This window comes from Mustela putorius, unplaced genomic scaffold, assembly GCF_011764305.1.
Source record: "Mustela putorius furo isolate JIRA1106 unplaced genomic scaffold, ASM1176430v1.1 tig00003909_pilon_pilon_pilon, whole genome shotgun sequence".
NCBI lineage: Eukaryota > Metazoa > Chordata > Mammalia > Carnivora > Mustelidae > Mustela > Mustela putorius.
Genome location: NW_025422057.1, coordinates 9848105 through 9858604, shown reverse-complemented (window position 1 = coordinate 9858604; position 10500 = coordinate 9848105). Strand labels below are relative to the sequence as shown.

The following is a 10500-nucleotide window of genomic DNA, read 5'->3' as shown; positions in this document are numbered from 1 at the left end:
GGATGCTAATACCATTTACAGCTCAAGACGAGAACAGGAGATAGAGAAGGGGCAATTAGGGGGTAATTCAAAATAATTAAATGACATTTTAAATTCAGTTTGAGGAGTTATTTAAGGGCATGCTCTTCTCTTCTGTGTTTTTCTCGATGATGTCTACTTTCAGGGAAAATGTGATTGCATCCTCCAGATCAAAGCTACTAAAAAAGAATGTCTATAAAGAAGATTTTAGGCACATGACAGTTACGGTTCGCATGCTTCCACAATCCGTTCTTTCTGAGAAAGCAAACAAGAATCTCCTGTGACGACCCAGCACTTAGTTCTAGCAGAGGCAGTTGAAGGTGGAGAAGAAATGCAATGGTTATTGTTCCCCATTTAACCTAGGGCTGGGAGTCCATTGGCCATAGCGAACACTGCAGTGAGGGACATCCATCCCGGCTGGTGGGAAGAACGAGCGGCCAATTTAACATCACACGGAAGCAAAACACCATTAATCTATGCATGGAATGAATCAACATTGGATCTCCCAAGAGCCAGGGAAAGCGGGGGGAGGCTCAAAGCAGGACACGCTAAAGCAGCAGGTACGGTAGGCTTTAGTAAACTGCAGGTTTTGTTAGAAATACTTTTGTCCTCTTTTAATAGTTAACCTGACCCCAGCTCAGGCATCCAAGATACTGAGTCGTCTATTGTGCACCTGGACAAAACTTTCAAAACCTTAATTACTTATAATCTTGGTTTCAGCAATAACCTCAGCAATGCTGGTGTAACCTTCCTCTTTTACTGCCCCCAGATGCTCTGCACCGACATACATAGCTTATCTGCAGCAGGAGACTCTGGTTTTTATGATTTTAAAACATAGCTTGAAAATGTCTCCATCTTATCTCAGAGCAGAAGTGGTGTCACTTGCCGGCCCAAATACTCCGAGTAAGATTTTCCCCTCTCACTCACCTCCCCTGGCTACTTCTTTCAGCCCAGCCAGACTCCTGCTGAGATAAAAATGCAACTCGTTTAGGTCAATGATTAAATTGAAAGTTATAATATTACTAATTAAGTTGGAGCAAAGAGAACACCAAAAAAAAAAAAAAAAAAACCCACAAACAAACAAGCAAATTCTTTGAGAGGGTCACCGCAATACCTGTCCTCTCAAAGAGCACCTCCCACCCCCTCACCCCCCCCCCCAGGGAAAGCAGAAAATTTCCTGAAAGCCTTTGAGAAAGCCTCCCCCATGCATGTCACTAGGGTCTCCGCTTTCAAACTCAGAACAACCTCTTATTGTCTCCTAAGCACATTTTCCCCCCTCAGAGCCTGTGTGTTCATTGGACCGTGGAAAGAACCTTCCAGAGCCCAGCGCATTTCCTGAGACTGCCAGCCTGGAAGGAGCTGGGGAAGGAGATGGGTGCCAGGGGAAGAAACGGAGATCACACTCAGAAGGATTCAGCAACTCAGGTGTGGGGAAGTCAGGTGCGGCCTTTGGAGAAGGTAAGGCGTGGTGTGGGGGCTGGGCCGGGCCTGGGCTCCAAGACCCCTTCACTGCAGATGGCAAGCCTGCCCTCGCCACACTTCCTCAAAACCCGGGCCTGGGCACCTCTCTGGCCTCCCCTTAGTCCCTGTCCTGGATCCTCAGATGTCCAGGGACTGAGGACAGAAAGATGCCAATCTCCCAAACACGGCTTGTCTACAAGAAGACTGGGGAGGTGTGGGGGAGGGGGGAATAGGGGGAGGGGGGAGGGGGGCAGAGCAAGCCCAGGCCTGTCTGCCTGAGTTGGTGATAAACTAGCAGTTCTCACACTTCCACCAGCCACATCCTCCAACCCATCCCGCCGTCACCCAACACCTTCCTGCTGATTCCCGCCCCAAGTGGTCTGGAGAGAAGAGCTGGGGCTCCCTGTCCAGACCCGCCTCCAGGAGGCCCCCCAGCCCCAGACACAGGGTGCCCGCTTCAGTGTGCTTCGGAGGCCCATTACGCCCCGTGATGATGAGTTGATGTTCTCAAGTAATTAAACAACGCCAGGAGTCTTTTTCACAATCCTCTAATTACCAGTCTTGCCACCAGAATTACACCCTCCAAAGCCAAGCTGATGACGCTGCCGTAGACTTGTGGGAGCTGCAGACGACGGGAGAAAGATCCCAAGAGAACAGCTCGTCTGGGGTCAGGATGCGTGAGCGGGTGCGGCTTCCCAACACGGAACCACAGTCAGGCTGGTAGCCCGGGGGCGTCTGGGGGACCCCACCCCGGCCTCCAAACCACAGAGCCTCTGGCGGCAATCCAGAGCAGCAGCGAGGTTCTGTTTTCTGTTCTGTTTTTTAAGAGAAGTTTTAACTTGACGGAAAAATGATCGCAAAGTCCAGAGCTCCACATACCCCTGACCCTCTCTCTTTACTTCCTCCTGTTATCAATATCTTGCATTAATGTGGTTCATTTGTTATAACTGATGCACTGATATTGAAACATGATTAACTAAGTCATAGTTCATTCACTTTAGGGCTCCCTCTTGGTGTTGGAAATGGCAAATGTGTCACGACCGAGGTCCGCCATAAGAGAATCACGCGGAATACTTTTAGTGCCCTAAAAATCCCGTGTTCCACCTATCCATCCCTCCTCCCCTGCAAGTCAACAGGGATATTTCTGGATCCCAAATGTACTAGAGAAAATGTATATCTTTTTCTTTCTTTTTTCTTGAAAATATATGTTGGTGATTCAGGTCATAGGACTGTCATAAAGCCCAGCAGGCAAATTCTTGTGATACAGGTCAAGGATGCCCAGGGCCTCCCGGGTTCCCTCTACAGTGTGGAGAATGTAGGCTGCTCGCCGGCTCAGCACTGCCTCTCTCTAGGAGCTCAGGGGCAGAGCCCAGCTCAGTGACTGCCCATGCGCTACCCCTCACGTTACCCAACACCAGACAGGAACGCAAGACGTCCAGACTGTGTTGCAGACAAGCAGTACCCAGACGAGTGAGCATGCCAGCAAGACAGAGCTTCCCAGCTGAGAGCAGTAGTTCTCAAAATACTGCCTAGGCACCCCTGGGGGTTCCAGAGACCTTTCCCGGGGTTCGTGGCTTCAACACGATTTCCCCCAACAACACTCCGAGCTATTTGCCTTCTTCACGCTCATTGTCTCAGAAGTATACGGTGTTTTCCAGAGGCTCTGTGAGTTGTGGTGTTGGGACAGACTGAAGGCATAAGCAGGTCCAAGAACCCAGCTGTGATAAAGTCCGTACAATGTTCACTAATGCCACTTTTCACTCTCTTTTTGTTTTGGAAAACATCGTTCAGATTCACTTTAAAAGTTACTTGTATTCTATGTGACACATTCATGATTGCTCTTTTATTTTTAAGAATTTATTTATTTATTTGACAGACAGAGATCACAAGTAGGCAGAGAGGCAGGGAAAGAGAGAGGAGGAAGCAGGCTCCCCGCTGAGCAGAGAGCCCAATGCGGGACTCGATTCCAGGATCCTGGGATTATGACCTGAGCCGAAGGCAGAGGCTTAACCCACTGAGCCACCCAGGCGCCCCTCATGATTGCTCTTTTATGTGACATAAATAGCCTGGTGTCTTTCTCGGCTTTAATTTCTAATGTGATAGATATTGATAGCTATAACCCACACTAACAAGACCTTTTTGGGAATCCTCAATAATTTTTAAGAGAGGATAGGAATCCCAAGTGAGGTAAGTCGGTCAGAAAAAGACAAATGCCATATGATTTCCCGCATATGTGAGACTGAAGCATGACCATGGGGAAGGGAAGGAAAAATAAAATGAGGTAAAAACTTAGAGGGAGGCAAACCATAAGAGACTCGTAATGACAGAGAACAGATGAGGGCTGCTGCAGGGGAGGGGGGTGAGGGGACGGGGGAGATGTGTGACAGGCGTTGGGGAGAGGGACTGTTGTGGGGTGTTAGATGTCAGTGATGAATCCCTAAATTCTACTTCTGAATCCCCCACTCCACTCTATGTTAACTAACTTGAATTTAAACAAAAACTTGGAAGAAAAAAGAGAGAGAGAGAATATAGGAGTCCCGAGATCAGAGTTTGAGAACCACTGATTTACAGCAAAGGATTTGGAGTCAGACAGACCCAGGCTGAAAACCCAGTTCTGCCATTTGGATGATTTATTTACCCCCAAACCTCCCCCGCACCCCACTCCCACCCCCCACCTAGAGCCTTGGCTGCTTTCTCTGTAAATGGTGATGGGAATGTTCTACTTCACAGGGAGGTTGCAAAGATGGATGACCTGACTCGCGAAGGGGCACCCTGCCTGGTCCCTGGCACGGATGCGGCTGGTGATAGGCAGTAAGAGAAGCAGAAGGAAGAAAGTTTGAAATTCAGTTCTCATTCTCAGAATGCACACGCAGTGGGGATGTTCGTGTACCACTCACACTGTGCGTCAGATGGAACCAAGGCGGGGCCTCTCCCCCTCTGGGTGCTACAAGCACCGGCAGGCCGAAGCTGGGGGACCTTGAAGGACAGGGGGGCTTAAAGAGCCAAAGGGAAGGGTCTTCCTCTTCCACCCCTCACCCCAGGGGGAATAGTCTGACAAAGCCTCGGAAGGAGGGGTGAATAGAGCCACTCCAGGATGCGTTGAGCGGACTAGCCAGCCGGCTCACGCACACACCCAGGCACGTCCTTGCACACAGGTCCGCACTGACTGAGGTGATGGCCATGAACACGATCATGTCCAAAATCAAGCTTCTCGCACAGTCATGAAGTAATTAACAAGAACTGGGTGCAGCACAGCCTCCGGTGCGCACGGCTGCTGACCGCCCTCTCTACTCCTTGTCCACCCTCGTCTGCTCATCCGAATGCCCGGTTCCACCCGGAGACCTGGATACGACAGGTCTGGAGCAGAATCCAGGCTTCTGTATTTTTATACAGGCTCCAGGGGTGCGGCTGGAGGAGAGCCCTCCACGCATCCCAGCAGGCACCCAGTCAGGACCTGAGAGTTTCTGCTTCGGGAGCACATCGGTAACACCCCTGGAAAGATGAGGCATTGAGAGAGGAGGCCACACCACTCCGGTATGCCTACAGACGGCTACAGCCACAGGGAGCAAGACGGGCCAGAAAAATCCTAGGACGCGAGAGAGAGAAGAAGAGATGGCTGTGCATTGAGGCATCGCTCAGCAGGAATAAGATGGCACTCTTAAGAGAGGATCATTCCAGAAGATCTGTGGGCGGCATGAGGGGAACTCCAGGGGTGGCACAGGAACATGGCAACAGCACCCCTTACCACCCCGAGTGCAGTTACCGTACCTCAAGGGAGCCTCATGGGGTCAGCTGAGGCCACCTTGAGAGGAACAGGAACCTGGGGTCAAGGGGCAATTCGAGCCTGAGGTGTCCTCACAAGGAGCGAGCTAGGGATATAAGCGGAAGGACTAACGATCCTAAATTCTTTCTTCCCTTCCTCTGGTCCCAAACTCAGTGGAAACCAACGGCCTGCTTGTGTACCCATGCGTGTCAGCCTCTGAGGCAGAAACAGGCGGACAGCGTGGGGAGCAGTTCCTGGGGAGAAATGGGAGCTGTCAGCCCCCCTCCAACGGTCAGAAGGATTCTGAACAACTACCACACATTTGCCCGGCTCCGGAGGAAGCCGTGTGCTCCTGCCCACGCTGAAAGGGCTATTAGCCAACCTGATCACAGCCCCTGAGTGCAGAACATGCAAGACCGTGCCAGCCACCTGGAGCCCCTCCCCAGCCCCAACCAAGCCGAAATCATCCTGTGCAGACACCGAGGCTCTGAGGAATTCAACGGTCTGCCTGAAAACGCTGAGCTGGACAGCCACCAGGAGGGATTCCAACCCAGGTCTACACCACCAGAGCTCGGGCTCTGTCCGTCCTGTCACCTGCCTCCCCCTGGAAGGGAAGGCATGCGTGTGAATAAGGAGATTGTTCCCCGGGCACTGCAACCTAAAGCAGAAATACATTTGCTCCACGAGCGACACAGGGATTAGGTGCAGTGACCACAGAGCAGTTAAGGATACACATAGTTAAGGATACACATAGAACCGATGACTCCCCCGAAACTTAAATGCTACAAGCTTACTGTTGACACATATTTTGTATGTTCTATGCTTGATAAACTGTATTCTTACAATAAAGTAAGCTGGAGAGAGGAAATTGTTACTAGAAAATCATAAAGAAGAACGGCACCTGGGAGGCACAGTCGGTCAAGTGTCCAAACCTTGCTTTCAGCTCAGGTTGTGATCTCAGGGTTGTGGGATTGACCTACATCGGGCTCCATACTCGGCACAGAGTCTGGTTGGGGGTTTCTCTCTCTTCTGCCCCTCCCCCCAGTTTAGTCTCTCTAAAATAAATAAATAAATAAATCTTTAAAAAAAAAAAAGAAGGAAAATCGTAAGAAAGAGAAAATACACTTAGAGTGCTTGTATTATAAAAAGTCCACACGTAAGTGGATGGAACTACATGGTTCGAACCATGTCATGGAAGGATCAACTGCTGTGCAATTGTTAGTGACTATAGTCAGCAGGGGTAGTTAGGCTAAGATGCGGTAAAAAAAAAAAAAAAAAAAAAACAAGTGTTCTAGAGGCTTCTCTCCCAAAACTTGAATTCTCCCTCCCATCTGGTGTCTAGTGCAGGGAGGCAGGGGGAGCCCAGGGCTCCATCCCAACAGGAAGCTTCCACAGCTCCTACAGAAAGGGGCAGGGGACCTCTTACCTGCGGAGTTCTGCACGTCACTTCTACACATATTTTATCGGCCGGTCACATGGCCCCACTGGGTGTCATAGGTGTCCCTCCTCCTGGCTACAGTGTCCTGATTGCCTCCATGGTCACTGTGGAGTCTTACCACATGCCGGCATTGGGTCGAGCAGGATCGGTGATACATGGCATTTGAACTCCATGACCAATGAGGTAGCGTATTTATAGCCCCACTTCACAAGGCACAGAGAGGTTGAGTAATTTGCCAAGGTCACACAGGGAGCAGGAAATCTGAATTTGAATTTGAATGAATTGGAATCCAAGCAGTCTGACACACTTCACTACTGGACTCTGATGGCGTAGAGATCACCACTAGTAAGGATTCGTGCGGGACCTGCAGGGGAGGAACCGAGGACCCAGTGGAGGTCCAGAGAGCCAACGGCTCCACGTGGGCAGAAAGATAGTGTGGAGGATCATGGGTTCTTATGAGCTTTATCTCTTTAAGGCACTATTAGGATTTGAACCCCAAATCTCAAGGCTGAAAAAAAAAAAAAGAATAACCCAAATCTAATAACCCAAATCTAAATGCTCCCCAACTCACCTTCAACCGATTTAATGGGGGCGGGGGGCTCTCTGCAGCAGCCCCTCCTCCTCCTTCCCCCGGGGCCTTGCAGTCTCTGCGGCCGGACTTTTCTCTCTGGGGACAGCTCATCGGTCCTCAGCATCGAGCCTTTTGTCGCCCCGTCCTGGAGAGTGTTACCATGTTCTTTGGATAGAATCAGATCAGGGGACCATGTTTTGAAGGCCCCATGCGGCTCCTGGAAAGAATGAGTTTCTGTAAGGAACACAAAGTTCTGGCATTTTCCCGGCATCCCTGCGGTTGTCTCCACTGCCCAGATGCCTCTTGGGCTGGTCCCTGCTTCAGTCCTTTGCGACAGGCACACCCCACCTCTAGATGACATCAGTCCGGCCACCCCTCCAGGCTGGGTTTTTGGGGGGGTGGGGTGGGGTGGGAACACTCACTTAAAAAGGTCAACACCCCTGTTGGAGCCCTGTGATAACACGTGCCTGCCCTCCTGGAAAAGGATTGCAGACCCCCCACCAACACACACACAGGGAGAATTATCTAATCAGCTCAAGTCTGCCAGATCTTTCTTCTGGGACTGTAACTTTGTCCTTAAGAGAAAATAGCCACCCACCACAGGTTACTAGATTCCTCTCCTTCCTTCCTTCCTTCCTTCCTTCCTTCCTTCCTTCCTTCCCTTCTTTCTTTCTTTCTTTCTTTCTTTCTTTCCTTCCTTCCTTTTTATCATAAAGATTAGACCCAGGCACTGAGACTTGAATTATTGCATCTTTTTTCAAATGGACTGTGTGGCTGGGCCATGGCTCAAAGCTCTGAGGTTTCCTCATGCTTTCATATTTATACTCTTTTATTTTATTCTCACATCCTCTTGGTGAGAATAGCCATCAGAATTCTATCCATTGCCCAGATCAGTAAACTAAGGCTCAGAGATGTTCAGAAGCTGGCCCGATGTCACACAGCCTTTACACGGGAGAGTTGGGGCTTGAACCTCTAGTTCCAACCGACCGTGTTGCCACGGTCACTAGGCTTGCCAAAGTCTCCTTCAAGGAAGCCTTATTCCCACTTTCAATGATCTTGTGGCCCTAGATGGAAGCAATGTGTTTTCTTACGAGATATACAAAGCATTTCTGGGCCAGTGCTATTTGGGGGTGAGCCTAGAAGGGTTAAAAGTTGGGTAAACATGAGGGGCTCCACTGGTTATCCTCACTGCATGCACAGTGGCCTTCCTGAAGAGCTAAGCCCCCAAGTGGGCCCTGGGCACTTCCCTCTGCACCTGCAGAGAGAGGGCTCCTGGGACAGGGACACAGGAAAGGAGCAGGTCAGGCCTTTGAGCTGGGACTTTGGAGGGGCGGGATGAAGGTTCCAACAGACATAGAGGAAGCCGACTGAGCTGCTGGGCAGACAGCCGCCAAGGCCCAGGTGGGAATGGCATTGCCAGGGAACGTTAAAATTCTTCATTCTTCAAAACTTTGGCCAAGCCAAGAACAGGAGAACACGTGACCCCAGAAAGCTCTGCGAGTATCTACCCCTCAGCCTGGAAACAGGCTCCCCGCTGATGACCCCGGCTGCCAGCAACACCTGACAAGGAGGAAGAGAAAGAACTCGGGACTTGGGCCATGCTTGCATACACGCGCTCACACACGCACGCGTGCACACTCACCCACTTCCCTCAGCCCTCTTCTGCAGTTTCCGCCTCTTTCGAATATTCTAGCTTGGCTGGTTTCTTTTTTTTCAAATCACAAGGCCTTGGGTCTACCGGAGGTCGGAGAGGCGCCCACCTCCGTCACTTCACCTACAGCCTCTGTCGTGCTAGTTTGGGTCCTCGTCTCCCTCCCATCTGCTGTGAACTCCCCGGTACAGAGAGTCGCTTCGTGAGGGCTGCTGTGTCTCGCCGCCATACAGCAAGGGCTTAACAATGGAGGCGGGGGGGGGGGGCTGAGCGGAAGGGTGGCCGGCCAGAGCGGTGGCTGCGAGGACCCCGTGAGTCAGTTGACAGGACCGCCTCAGGCTTTGCCTTCTTCTCTCTGACCTCAACTTCCCTCTTAAAGTAAAAATGTGGCTTGGGTCACCTCTAACACCCAGATCAGCTCAGGCCCCCAAGACCCGTCAAGTGTCTTCTTCCTCCTTCATCGCAGGAATGTTTCTTGTGGGCTGGGGGAGAGGAGCTGTGCTCGGCTCCTACTCATCATCTCTTGGCCTTTTCTGCCCCAGAGCTCTGCAGTTTGGATGGTGCACTGGGGCCCTTGGAATCGGCACGAGACAATCCCAGAGCCCCCACGGGCTGTGCCTCAGCAGGATAGAGGCTCTGCACTGAAGGGGGTGGGCCTGAGCTCTGTGAGGCTCTCATCTCTCGGCGCCATCACCACCACTGGCCCATCTCTCTGTGCCACCTTCCAGAGCGACCGCACAGCCTCTGACAGACCCAGGTGTTCAGGTCTGCCTACTTAAAAACAAATGCATGCGGACCCCCCAGAGGAAGAAGAGAAGGATTCACCCCACAGCCAAGGGATCAGAGGGCTTTGGGACTCCCCAACACCCAAGGCTATGTGCTTTTCTGCCTTTCTGGCATCCAACCCAACACCCACTCCCGCCTGCTTTCCTCCAGCGACAGGGTCCCCCTAACTTTGGAAACTTGGAGGCAGTCTGATGAGATCTCAGTGGAGATGGCCCACCCCACCCAAGCCAAGAGAAGGGCCCCGAGCCCAGCAGAGCCCACCGTCCCAGTGTTTGTTGGACTCCGAGTCACGGGCTGAGAGACACGAAGCAGGACATAGTGGTGCCCTTGGCACAGAGGCAGCACCGAGACAAATCTACTGGCTTCCAACAAGACTCTCGGGCAACCCAGGACCCCATCCTTTGCCCTAACTCCTTAATCTTCTGTCTGGCTCTATCCCTTCATTTTCAGTGTCCTCTTCTGATGCCTCCATCCAAACAGCCCTGCCTGGTTCACCCTCCAGTCCCCAAGGCAAAAGGACAGAGGCCACACACCTCCCACTTATCACGGGGCAGCAGAGCAAGACCCCCACCTCTTCCAGGAACCAGACCCGCAGTGTGGCAAGACCATCGGTCAGCCCAGAGCTGCCATCCTGCTGCCACCGCTCGGCTGTGTGGCCTGGAGCTCCAGGCTGCACTTCTCGGAAGCTTGGTTTCCTCATCTCGAAGATGGGGAACTTTGCCTACCTGGAGGGACCTGGGCATGGGTTAGCAAAACGCACAGCGTGTCTAGCTTGGGACTGGAGACCAGCAGGACACTCAGGGCGGGGGGAT

At 51.7% G+C, this 10500-nt stretch overlaps 1 long non-coding RNA gene across 1 annotated transcript; it reads left to right on the top strand.

The window, feature by feature from the left end:
• Positions 1 to 1210: 1210 nt before the first annotated feature.
• On the top strand, positions 1211 to 6984 carry LOC101685493. Its single transcript, XR_199351.3, has 3 exons — positions 1211 to 1476; positions 2051 to 2164; positions 4210 to 6984. It is a non-coding gene; the product is annotated as an uncharacterized LOC101685493 (long non-coding RNA).
• The last annotated feature ends 3516 nt before the right edge of the window (positions 6985 to 10500 follow it).